The following is a 14,180-nucleotide window of genomic DNA, read 5'->3' on the forward strand; positions in this document are numbered from 1 at the left end:
ATTCGTTCATGCTGGAGGGACTGGTGATCTGTCATTCATTAGAAAATAAAATAAAAAATGTCTAAAATAGAACAATGTTTTCTGGATGCAAATTGTCTCTATTCAGCAGAAAGCAGGGTCACTTAACAACATGCAAAACTTATTGTTAAAGCAAGATATTGACAACCTCTTAAAAACAGCATATGTTTTGTAAATAATAATTTATTGAGGTGTAGACAAAGTTTCAGAAAAATAATAGAAAATGATTTTTCACTGAAAATTAAACAATATTTCTGGGTGTTTCTAGTGATAAAATGACCAATCGCTATTACTGAGCTAATATTGTTTTAATTTACAAGCATCTAGTATTATAATTTTCAGAGAAATATTGATTTCAACATGATACAGTGTGAAATATGACAAAGTTTTATTTATTTAACTTGCAGATTATTCTAGAATCTGATATGTTTATTTTAACTAAATATATGTGGTCATTCTTATAGATAGTCTTTTTTATTCAATTTGATTGTCGTTGATTATGTTCTATAGTTTTGATAAACACTTGTAATGGATGAATTGTAATAACATAAACCCTATTAGGAACACATACAGTCATATACATTTGATTTTACAAAATTACTATTTTGTACTGAAGATGACAAAAAGTCAGTTCTTATAAACATAAATTCAGCAAGTATTTTTCTTGCCCATTTCTGTACATTTTATAATAATAATAATTCTTACCAGCAGCAGGGTTTTATATTTGTTTCGGTCAGTGTCGGTTTTTACCTTGAAACTCTCCCATAGATGCACATGTATCAGTTTCTTTATTATTTCTGACTGTTTTCCCCTGTCCTTTTGATGATGATGTGTCATTTACTTTGTCTACATCATGACAGCTTGTGTCTAGTAACGAATGCCTGATGCCAATACACTCTTTTGTCTTTCAGCCTTTGTTCTATTTTGGTTTTCTTTTCATAGAAAAAGCACTTAAAGATGAATTTGTATTTAGCTTTATGTACACATAAAAGGACAAAAGTAAAACTGAGACAACAAACACAAGGAAATCTGTCTCCACAGAAACAAGTTATATGTAAAAATGGATGCACAGAGACTTTTGCACAGTTCTGCAGCTGGTAGGAGTAAAAAACAGAGGAAATCCTCAGACGCTGACATGAGATTAACTTCAACTTTGACAATACAATATCAGGGATCTGTGACGGATGATTAACTGATGACTGAGAGGTCAAACCTTCCCAAAGCCTCCATTACGATGAGTGATATTCTAATACTGCAGAGCAGGGAAACAATTTCACTCCAACAATTAATTTGCACAACAATCAGCCAAACAGGAAGCAGCCGCCATGTCTCTGGCTGCCTCCGTGATTTTTTCCACATATCGCGCTGTGCTGGGCTTCAGGGAGCGGAGCGACCGACCAAAAAACACAAACGACTCAAAGAGTGTGTCAGCAGTTTGAGCCAAACGCCAACCTGTTGGCGGGCCCAAACCCAGCTGTGCACATTGATGGAAACGGTTTACAGGAAGGCCTCGTTCTAGTTCGGCTCCTATTATTATTGTTATTTTTCTGTTACACTTGTGACTGACGATGTGTCGTGTTACTGGAACCATGAAACTCTGCTGGAAGAAACATGTGGAAGGTGGAACGCCATTTAACTTCAGCTGATTATTTTTAGTCAAATCTTAAGAATGCAGAAATTTTTTTTCTCTTCTGCATTTCCAACCCTGCTGCTGGCCGTGCTACAGACTTTTTTTAGTTTTTATATACAAAGGAAACCTTAAAATAGTTGTTTCAGGAACTCTGCACTGCATCTATTAATATTTATGGGAATGTTCTTATTCAGCTGCATGCCACAAAAATGACTGGATCCAACAGCTGGTAAACAGAGAAGGAGACTTCAGTTTGTTTTTAATTAAGGCAAAAAAAATGGACTGGATTTGTAGAATTTCCTCACAGTGGTAAATGTTTTCTTCTTTTTAATTTCAAAACAAAAATCCCCGAATACAACCAGCGTGATTTACTCAAAAACAGACTTGGTTGGGCCTGAATGTGCTTTAAATTATTTTGTTAAACTTTGCTTAATGCAGCAAGCACTATCGAAGAAATAGTGACCCAAATTGCAAATACAGGACAAATAATAAAATTCTAGGCGAAGAAAATAGGAAATGTGCAAACCCGTTTTTATAATAATAATAATTTTGTCAATCATTTACCACAAGAATCAGACTACATTATTCATTTAATTAATGACTGCAGGAATTGTTTATTGTTCAGCAGGTGAATAAAATTAGCGGCGCATTTTTTTAGGTTTTTAATTGTTAAAAAATATTTTTTTCTGGCCTTCAAGTTCTTTCAACTTAATAATTTTGGCCCCGTGATAAAATGTTTGGACACCACAGGCCTAACATATTAACTTAGCTCTTAACAGCAAAACTGCAGTAATATTCAATAAATAAGAATATCACAGAAAATGTTATTTCTGTTATTCAATTCACTAGTGAAACACGTTATGTAGATTAAATACACAGACCAATGTTTTCGATTCTGTAAGAAAAGCTGTTTGATAGCTATTATTATTTTTCTTCCACTTTACATTTATGCAGTTCATTGATTTGGCATATCACATAAAACACCAACAAAATAAAGGTTTCTGGCTGTTGTGTTCCAACATGAAGGAAAAAACGCAAGAGATATTCATACTTAACTGTAACTACGCTGTGAAGATGAACACTAACCAGGCACAATATCAGGAAAAGGAAAACCTAAACCTCTTAGCTGCATTTTTAGGTATCTTAATAAGTTATATTTAATTCAAATTCAAAGATACTTTAATAAATTACATGTTGTTAGTCCTGTTGTAAGGTTCTTCAAAAGGTTGTTGTAAATCCTGATGTCTGTGGGCAAGAAAGATCTCCTGTAGATGTCTGTATTACAGGAAATCAGAGGACGCCTCTGACTGAAGAAAACTTGATGTTGCATAGCAGTTTTAGAAAGAAAATGTTTAGGATTGTTTGTAGTTTTCTTGATTTTAAGAATAGTCATTTTATAATATAATACTTGGTTTCTGAACTAGTAGAATGTGGAGTTTTTAGAGGGAGTCTCAGGTATTTATGGATTCAACCAGGTGAAACCCAGAGGAGCAAAGCATTACAGAATGACCAAACACCAACGAAGCCAAGCTGAGCTGAGCAGAAACATTTACATTGACTGACAAATCATTACACTCCACATTTAACTCTTTAAAAACAATCCAGCAGGGAAAACAGATAATCGAGGTACTGATAGGGGACATTTTATCTGCAATTCTGTAATTTCGCTCCTGCAGCAGCTACCGAGTTGTGCAAAGGCATCATCACCGTGCAACTGACTCTAAACAAAACAACATCAATTGTTCAAAACATCTCCCCTAAAACCGCACATTTCTTCAACTCTGATCCAAAAACATGTGCTGGAAATAAAAACCTCTGTTCTCAAGGACTGAGGTTCGCACTTGATTCAGCAGCGAAAACTCCAATTCCAATCCAATGATTTAAAAAGAGCAGCTTTGGGTAAAACGAACTCGCTTTGCTTTCACTTCTGAAAGGGGGAAGCATGAATAAGCTGCACCAGTTCTCATTGGGTTAAAGAGCAGTGAAAGCTTGTGTACATGTGAAACACTGCAGCTCAAACTCAGACAGCTTAAGACAAACTATTTCCATAAACACATCATCTTAGTTCATCATGGCAGCAGCAGACCCATGTTTGCTTTGCTTTGTAAATCATCAGAAACTGCATCATACGTTTTCCAGGCGGTGGAATTAAAAATATTTTTGCTGGTGTTTTCCTGAAGGGAGCAGCTGTGTCAAAACACAAAATAATTGGCATAGCATTGATCTGTATGAAAAAGGTGTCAGAACACATTCCTGTCGCCTTCAGCAGCTGGACATTGTCAAAGGGGATCAGAGCTGAATATTGTGTTCAGATTGCTGTTCAACAGGAATTAAATCCTGGAATTGTTTGGTCGAGCTGACAGCAGCAGAAGAGATCTAAGCCGGTCACAGGAGAAGACAAATTGCGCTGATTCAGATCCTCGGTCCTCACAGCCACCAGTTCCCTCACTCACTGCATTTCTTGGCTGATTACCAACGCTGGACGTCTGCCAGTTCACAAACCAACTCTGCACAGGCATTCAAACCCACACAGAAGCAAGACTCCAAACCGAGCCTCTTTTAACAGGAATCTAAACTTTGGACTTTTCTCGTGATTCGTTGTTTGTGGTCAAACAGGAGAACAGTTTCATTGGAAGAGAGTAGGGGCTCTTAAAACTCTGTGGTTTCAATAACGGGCAGCAGCCACATTTTTTCCTTGTTTTCCCCCTTTAGTCCTACTCCACCAGCACAGACGCAGAGTGATTGGCTGGAAACATCTCTGTGGTTAGTATTTCAGAATAAATGTTTCCAAACAACCAGCCTTTTTAGGTGGGACTGGAACAATGTAGATGTATTCATGTCCCTTAAATGTTTTACCATTTGTCCCGTAACGACCACAAACTTCAGTGTTTTGTGATTTTAAAAGAAAGGCCAACATAAAGTACACGTCGTGGATCAAGTTTCACATGTTTTGTCAACAAGTTTTAAAGTGTAGCCTAAACCCACCCAAAGAGACATAACCACGCTTCCTTACTGATGTGCTTCCTAACATCAACTGAAACTAAGCTTTTCCTTTTTTTTTTTTTTTTTTTTTTTTTTTTTCAATTCTCAATCTTTATTAAATCCTTCAACAATAAAACATACAGTGAAACCAATGTTAACAATATCACTACTGTGAGGTATACAACCTCAAGTAGTTATACAGAGAAGGATTTGAGTTTTTCACATTTTCCCCTCTGAACCCCTCCCGATCCTCCCGTACTCCCCCCACCCCAGCCAGCAGAAGGAGCTAAAAAAAAAAAAAGAAAAAAAAAAAAAAAGAAAAAAAAATTACAAGCACACTATCATTTATTCTGGACAAATAGTGTTTGAGCCTTTCCTCTATGGTTTTAAGAACGGTTCCCACATACTCTGATACGCCTCAATCTGACCGTTTATCTTGTAGATGAGTCGTTCATAAGAAGCAGTTTCTAAAAGAGCTGCATACCATTCTGTATAAGTAGGGAGACTTTGACCTTTCCAGTGTCTTAGTATAACTCGTTTAGCCGTTGTGAGGGCTATTTTTAACCACTGTATTTTTTTTGTTCCTATTTTGACTTTATAATCAACGAAATTAAGAAGTGCCAGTGTAGGTGTCAGCAATAGGTTGGAGTTGAGGGTGCTGTTAATTTTCCCCATGACCTCCTGCCAATAGGAAATTAGTTTCGGACACATGAGGAACATATGAAGCATGTCTCCTGAGCTTTGTTTGCATCGCCAGCAAGTATCAGAGTTATTTATTTTAGCTCTGAATAATTTAACTGGTGTCCAATATAGTCGATTCGTAATTTTGAACTGTATCAGTTTGGAGCGTGCATCTCTCATGGGCTTTAACATTTGTTTGACTATTGCAGCCCACAGTTCTTCTGTGAACTTTACGTTTAACTCTGATTCCCACACCTTCTTAAGTCCTGTATTAATATTGCAAGTGTTCTCAATCAGATAGTTATAAATATGACTTACCCGTCTTGGGGAGTCTTTAACTTTATTAAACATGGCGTATATTGGTGATTCCATGGGTATGCTTCCCTCAGAATTCTTTAATTTTGTAAGGCAGTCTACTTTTCCTTTTTTATGTAATTGAGAAATACCGAAAATATTCATGTTTGAGAAATGCTACAATAATAAGCAGCATATTTTTTGTTACTGTTTGGAAATTTATAACTTTACATAAATTGAACAATCTGGAAAATCCCAGATGAAGTGACGATGCGTTTCGCTTTGTACCATTCTGATTGGTTAATTCACAACATTTGAGTTAATTGGAGCCACATCGGACATCGTAGGAATATAAAAACAACCTGTGAAGATATCAGGAAGAGAACGGTGGAGTCCTACAAGTCTGGTTCATCCTCGAGGGTAATTTCCATTTAGCCTAGGGCTCCAAGTGTATCTGTTTAAACAATTATGTTCACGTGGAAACATCCAGGCATCGCACTGTTTGGGAAGAGCATAGGTTATGAATCACAGAGGTGAATGTGTCAAAATGTGAAAATTAATCCTTAAGCAAAAGAAAAAGACCCTGTTAAGTTTCTGACTGAAGATGGTAAGAGATTATCCACAGTAATAAAAACATCCAGCGTGAACATGGACAGAAAGGCCACTCTGGGAGGAAGAAGCCAGGACTCCAAAAAACAACTTAAAAAACCAGATTGTAATTTAAAAATCCACCTAAAGAAAATATCCTAACTTTTGGAGAATCTGGTGCAAACAACCTGAAATTTAAGTGTTTCACCATTATGACAGTCGTTCTATTTTGAAAAAAAAGGTGGAAGTTTGCAAGCCAGAGAACTTCATCAAAAGTTGTGAAGTACGGAGGTAGCATATTGTTTCGTGGGCATTTTGCTGCATGAGGGACTGGCGCACTTCAGAAAACAAATAATAAGAAGAGGAAAGAACATTGCTAAATATTGACCCGACATCTCAGCACATCAACCAGGAAATTGAAGCTTGGGCACAAATGGAGAATGCTTCTAGTGGAGAATAGTGGCATGGCTGCTTTGCACCTGTTCTGTCTGCAGGAATGGACAAAACAAGCTTTGGGAGGAACACACAAGATGTTTCAAACTGTTTAAAACTTTATCCTAATAACTATTAAGTGTAGACAAAAAAGTTCACTGCTACAACTTCGTAGCTAATGCAGACTTCTTTAGTGCTGCTTAAAGTATCAGTGGCAGGTGATGTTCCACGGAGGAATGACATGATGACAGATGCCGGTTGTGTTACCATAGCTACAATCTGATGCAACAAATGTAACCCTAGTGTTTGAGCTTGCTTTGTTCACAAGTAGCCTACGACTCAGCAAATCATAACCAATGATCTGTGGTTGTTTTTAAGCCTGGTAAATTAAACGGTAACACCTTATTTGAAGGGGTGTGCATAAGACTGACATTTCACTGTCATGAACATAAAGGAGTCTTTATGAATGTTTATGACTGCTATCATTCGTCAAATAATGGCACTTTTACTGCAAAGTTGACTCTTTTAATTGACTTTAATGTGAGTTTTAATGCAACTCTGCATAAAAACAAAATTATTTACAAAATAATGCTAATGTGACACTTTTTAATGCACTTTGCACTACATGTGTCATTAGTTGCCAAAAAACACTTCATGACAACAGTCGTAAACATTCATGAAGACTCCATGACACGTAATGTCATGTTTATGACAGTGTAATCTCAGTCTTATGCAAATAAAGTGAATCAATTAAAGTTGGCTCAGTCTGCCAGATTTCAACAGATCTATATTGAGACGTTGTTATTGGTACTAATGTTCTTAACCGGAACAGGAGTCCACAAGTCAAACTCAAGACCTTATACCACATCTGACCGGCCCTGCATGACGAGCTGGAGCCACTGCACTGCGCATCTCTCTGTTGGACATGAGAGGCAGATTTCATTTATGTGGCAATAGTAGGAACAACACTGTAAAAAATATCCGTAAATTTTACAGTTAAATAAAGTAAACCATGAAAATTTAAAACCGTAAATTGGAAATCAGTGTTAGACTGTTTCTTTAACAAGTAATTACCGTAAATAAGATAATTAGGAAAAAATGTAATTTTTACTGTTTTTTTCTCAGAAAATTTACATTGCCCTGCTGTTACAAAAAATCTTGTAATACTTTTAACAGTAATATGCTGTAATTTTTCTAGTAGTACATACTGTAGTTTTTGCACTCATCTTTCTTAAATAATACAGTTAGTAGCTGTTAAAAATGCATACTGTTGTGACAATTACAGAAACATACCGTAATTTTTCTAGCAATGTATACCGTAGTTTTTGCATTCAATAATTATAAAGTATACAGTTCGAAACTGTTCAATATGCATACTGCTGTGGCAATTACAAAAATATACTATAATTTTTCTAGCAGTGTATATCGTAATTTTTTACATTTAATTAATCTAAAGTATACAGTTCAATCTGGAGAGACTCAGACGGAAAAACAGCGATTAAAAAGGTTTATTGACATGCATGAATTTAAAGTTCTTTGGCGCTCGGGCCCCGGCTGAGGACATTGAGCTGTGAATTGCGATCAGCTCGGATGAGCATTCCCGATGAAGGTTAGGAATGTCATCCCCCGGGACCCGACACTGGTGGTGGAGGTCGGTGAAGGATGGGAGCCTGAAGAGTGGAGGTGGAGAAGGGGTGGAGGAGGGTTGAGCGCAGCTGGAAAGCGGAAGATGCCATGGATGGAGGTCCTTATCAACTGGGCCTTGGTCGGTGATTGGACGTGACGTGGCTTGGTCCAGCGTTGATAGGTCGGTGGTGATGAGCGGGACGCGCCGACTGGATGATGCAGGTGGGGCTAAAGAGTCTTCCAGTTTGAATTTGCGCCTAGGCTTCATTTCAAAACTGTCAATATGCATACTGTTGTGGAAATGAAAAAAAAATATTGTAGTAGTGCTGTAACCTTTGCATTTAATTCTCCTGATAGCCCAAATTATGTAAAAATAAACAAATACTTGCAATCGTCTTAAGTTGTGGGTCCTGAATCTGGAATCTATTAAAGTTCGACTTTTTGAATGGAATTATGGAAATTAAATATCTTTCCATGAAATGTTCTGTACTGTAAATTATCTTGTTGCCAATATTGGATTTTTTTTCATTAACAAATAAATTAAAATAATCTGTACCCAGTCACAGAAAATGTTTTAGAGATATTTGTAGTCTATATTGTAATATAATTTATTCGGTTTAACAAAAGTCATGTAAGTCAAGTTTCCTGCCTGTAGACCTGGCAGGCAGCCTGTAGTCAGTCTTAATTAATGGCCCAACAGGGGAACCTGCACCTGGTCCGAGCGGACAGGTGAAGTGGAGTTCTGGCGGTACTTTGGAAGAGGTGGATTTGAACGGACCAATCAGCGCGCTGCATTTGAGGACCCGTCGCACTCGGTGGTTGGCGTTTTTGTCCAGCTATTCAGCGCTCAGATTGTGCAGAGACTTCATCATCCAACCTCCTCCATCTGATCGGCTCTCTTTCTCAGGTAAGGAAATATTGCGGAAAATTTCAGAAAACAAATAGTTTGAATTGCATTCGGTTGGTTGAAAAGAAATTTCAGGGGAAACGAGGAAAAAAAAAAAGTTGTGGAAACTTAGCCTCTCCACAAAGCTATTGCTTACATCTGTTCTGTATCGCCATTGCTGTAAGCTATCCATCGAAGTAATATATTTAAGATGTATTCATGCAACCTGTGTGCAGAAACAGTTAAATCTGTTAAAGCCTTTGTTCTCCATTGCAAACTGCATCGCAACGAACCGAGGCGAATGTTCAAGTGTGTTGCAGCCGGTTGCAAGCAGGTGTGTACTGGTTATGCAGCCTTAAAAGCACACTTCTATCGTCATCATAATAGCATGCCAACAGTTGCTCTGGACACAAGTTTAACGAAATTAAAATGCACAGTTCCACTTTGTAGATGGCAGTGTGAAGGGATAAAAGCTTTGGTTGTTCACTTGAAGAGGGGCGCCAAGTAACTTGCCCTGTGAAAGGGTGCACCTCTGTGTTTCGTGTAAAATCTTTCTTTACCTCTCACATCTCCAGGAAACATAAAAATCATTTGGAAAATGTGATTTGTGAAACAAGTAATGAAGATACTCAGAGTGCTGCAAGTGCTGCCACAAAAGATGCCAGTGTGCCAGATGCAGAAGACACAGTCATAGATGGACCAAATGTCAGTGACTTGTATCTTAGTTTTACATAAAACTACAGGGACAGCATCTTCTTCCATCATCTACCATTCAAAACATTGTAGAAGAGATGCAGAATATACATGAATTGGGACAGACATACTCTTTAAATAGATTGAACTTGCTTCTTAAAGAAATGTCATTTGCAGATGAAGACATTGCAAAATTCTGTGACACAATAAAACAGTCGGACTTGTTCTCAGCTTGCCACACAGGGCCGATGAGAACTGCTTATTCTAGAGCCCAGTGTTTTAAAGACATGTTCAAATATGGGGAACCCAAAAAAGTGTTGTTGGGCAAAGATGAGGACAGAAAAGATAGATTTGCATACTATGTTCCTGTGCTAAATACGTTAAAAGGTATGTTAGATTCCAAATATTGGCAGGGCCTAATGATGGCTCATGGCGTTTCAAAAGCTGATGTTCTCTCTGACTGTGACAATGGTAAGGTGTTTATGTCCAGCGTATTTTTTCAAGAAAACCAAAATTGTCTCAAGCTGGTTCTCTATCAAGATGCATTTGAAGTTGTGAACCCATTGGGATCTGCAAAAAAAAAGCACACGATCTTGGCTGTTTACTTTTCTCTGCCACCCCATGTCCGATCAAATACTGATCATATGCAGTTGGTCTTGTTGTGTAGAGAGAAGGATTTCAAGGAATTTGGCCATTCCAGAGTTTTTTCAGAACTGTTGACTGACTTGAAAATACTAGAGGAGAATGGGATAACTATGGCAGATGAATCAGTTGTGAAAGGAGCACTGTATTGCATTGCTGGAGACAACTTGGGCTCTCAATGCATAGGGGGTTTTACGGAAAATTTCAGTACATCTCAGTACTTCTGCAGATATTGTTTGATTACTCGGTCTGAATTTCAGAGTGAAAATCCAGCTATCATTGGACCAGAGCGGACTCCAGAAACGTATCAATCTGCCACTGAACAGCTGGAAAGAGAGGATGTGACAGAAGTACAGGGGATTAAGTTCAGGTCAGTGTTTAAGACTCTAGAGAACTTTAATGTTTGTTCACCAGGCATGCCCCCTTGTCTTGGCCATGACATCTTCGAGGGTGTCCTCTCATATGATGTTGCCCTTTATCTCAAATACATGATTGTCAAAAAGAAATGGCTGACATACACAATTTTGAACAGGCGCATCAGACAATTCAAATACAAAGCAACAGATGCTTGTTCCAAACCTTGTGCTGTCACTCCAAAAGCACTGAAACTCAGTGGACAAGCAGTACAAAACTGGAATTTCTTGAGACTGTTGCCTCTGTTAATTGGTGATAAGGTGCAGGAATCACAAGATGATATATGGCAGTTAACATTGCAGCTAAAGGATATTGTTGACCTGATTTGTGCTCAGCAAATTTCCAAGCCTCAGGTTGCATATTTGAATGTTCTCATCCAGGAATATTTGGAAACCAGGAAGGTATTGTTTCCAGATAACGCACTGAGACCTAAACATCATTATTTACAGCACTATTCAGGGCTGATTCTGAAATGTGGTCCACTCATCAGGCTCTGAACCATGCGTTTCGAGAGCAAACATAGTTACTTCAAAAGATGTGCCAGACAACTGAAGAACTTCAAAAATCTGTGTTTGACTCTTTCAGAGAGACATCAAATGTTACAGGCCTTTCTTTCTGCTGGAACAGTGACTCTCCCAACCTTGCAAATAAAATATGGCTCACCATTGTATTTAGAACTTTACAGTGAGGAAGTTAAAGGTGCAGTTCTTCATTTTGGGTTCACTGAAAACAATACAATGACTCCCACAGATGTGCAGTAATAACGTACAAGAAGGGCCAATTTGTAGTCAGTAGGAATGATGAGTGACTGGAGTTTGGTGAACTCATCCTTACATTGGTGAAGGATGAATCTGCCCTTCATTTTCTGATGAGAGTGTATCGTGGAGAATTTCTTCCACACTACCACATGTACTTTGTAAAGGATGAAACAAGAAGATTAGAATGCAGACACATTAGTAAACTGATTGACATGTGGCCATTATCATCTTGCATAAAAGATGGGAATCGGTTTGTACCATTAAAGCATAGTGTTTTGGCAGTGTAAAGGCTCGATATTAATGGTTCAGAGATCAACCTTTTTTTAGTTTTCTGTATTTCAACAGATATGATGGATACACAAAAGGACAACCGCGATGCCATTCGAGTAGTGCTTCCTGGTCTTTCACAGGAAGTTTTGGCTGCTTTAGAGGATGTGTTGGAGAAACTCGGCACTACAACCACAGATGATTTCCAGTATATCACCAAAGGCGACTTATTGCCTGTGCTGAAGCCCATACAGGCCAGAAGACTGGTTGCTGCATGGGCCCAAAATAGTAAGTATTTTGAGATAAAGTCTTGTGTAACTTTTGCATAAAAACATGTGCTTTACACCTAACTACAGATCAAAATTGAAAATGAAAGGTCAACAAAGACAAATTTCAATCATATTTCATATGTTTGTTTATTTGACAAGGACAACAATGTACAGCTTCTCATTTACACCTGGTAGTTCCTGTGCAGGGGACACACAACAGTCTGTTAGAAAAGGAAGCACTCTACATTAACAGTTCCCTAACATTACTTTACACAAGTAATTTTGATATCACTAACACAATTTAAATGATGAAAATTTGTAACAGTAAAAAGTACATGTACTTGTATATATTTATGTATAACTTAATTTGATATGACCAGTCAATAAGATATTTCAAGATAATTGCAGTTTTGAGATTTAAGCATATCGTGTATATCTTGTTTTGATAAACATTTTATTTTCTTTACCAAAAACTTATATACTTAATGTTTTTTAATTTCATGTGTTGTACCTTTCCAGACTCAATGGCTTCAACTTCAGGCGGGGCATCCTCCTCTCCACAGTCCGTTCAGTCCTCTCAATCGGCAGCCTCACTTTCACAACCATCGTCTGCTGCTACTTCATCGCCTTCCCTGAGCTGCTCCCCAGTTTTGCCAACCTGGGTTGACAGTTTTCAGATACCGTGGCAGAAGCTTCCAGAAGAGCTGATACAGACTTTGGAACGACAGCAAAGGCCAAGTGCACGACTTCGAAGACAAATGGTGAGGATTATTGTCTCTGAAATGATGCTGATTTGCAAGAATCCAACCAAACGCAACACTACTGAAATAGCAGAAAGGATGGTGAGCAGGTATTCAAAGTCACTTAAGGATGTCATTGACGGTGACGTTATTGGACTTGGTTATCATTCCCTGGTAAAACAACTCCAGGCAAGAATTGAAAATGTCTAACGACAAGACACACCAAAGATAACTAAACGCAAGGCAGAATCAGATAATGACACTGATGAGATACCTGCTGAGCAGAAAGCCAGTGTTCAAGACACGTATGGCTGTGTCAACTGAGCGCCAAAGTTTTTGCCCCTTTCTGAGACTGTAGAGAGTCAGCTTAAGAAAAAAGAAGACATGAAAAAGATGTTCAAAGACAAAAAATATGCTGCAGAAGATGTGAAAGAACTTATCAAGTCCACCTATTACACGCAACGAAAGGACATCAATAAAGGTACAAGCATCCTGAAGCTATGCCAAGAATGGCCTTTTTTGTTCCATGAAACTGGCATGGCAGAACACTTCCAGCAACTTACTGGCATCAGTCTGATGGAAGCCTTCTTCACCAATCTGGACAAAAAGGGGGAGCGCATCGTCAACTTCCTTAAAACTGTTTTTGCTCAGATAGAAAAACAAGTTCTGGAGTCTCTCCTCAAGTTAGCAAGTGAAAAAGGTCAGTCCAGTGGTTGTACAGAGATGATTCTTCTTCTACTTGCTTTTTTTGGTGAGAAGGAAGAGCATATGTTCCACTATGTTGAGAAGACGAGCCTTGCTGAAGAGGTTGAGATGGAGGATGTGCCAGCAACACCCTGCCTTATTGTGTGTGGTATGTCTGAACCAAGTTGACAAAGTAGTTGAATGGTTCACACAGGGGCTTTTTGTGATATATATTTGTTCATGTTTTTTATTCAAAGGGTCCTCTTGCTTCACTGCGGACTGCTTCATGTTGAGTATTGATCAGAAGGTTATCAATGACCACATCACTGCCTTCTCCTGTGCCATCTGCCTGATGTTTGGCAGTTACTACTGTTTTAATATACACTACCCAGTGGGACTGCGGTCAACACTGGAGTTCCTCCAGAGGTAATTCTTATACTTACACACAGTCTATATTTACCAGCAAGATAAAGTTTTCACAATATAGATCAGAATGTTACTAGTTACCCAAATATAATAAATACAAAAGACAATTGAAATGGAGGGGGAAAAACTGCTAAATCTAAATATTCATGA

At 38.1% G+C, this 14,180-nt stretch overlaps 1 protein-coding gene across 2 annotated transcripts in view; it reads right to left on the bottom strand.

The window, feature by feature from the left end:
• The window catches only part of LOC102236744 (guanine nucleotide-binding protein G(k) subunit alpha-like), a 30,251-nt gene that overhangs the window by 9,659 nt on the left and 6,412 nt on the right, over positions 1–14,180 (bottom strand). The window lies entirely within an intron of this gene.

This window comes from Xiphophorus maculatus, chromosome 1 (assembly GCF_002775205.1).
Source record: "Xiphophorus maculatus strain JP 163 A chromosome 1, X_maculatus-5.0-male, whole genome shotgun sequence".
NCBI classification, from domain to species: domain Eukaryota; kingdom Metazoa; phylum Chordata; class Actinopteri; order Cyprinodontiformes; family Poeciliidae; genus Xiphophorus; species Xiphophorus maculatus.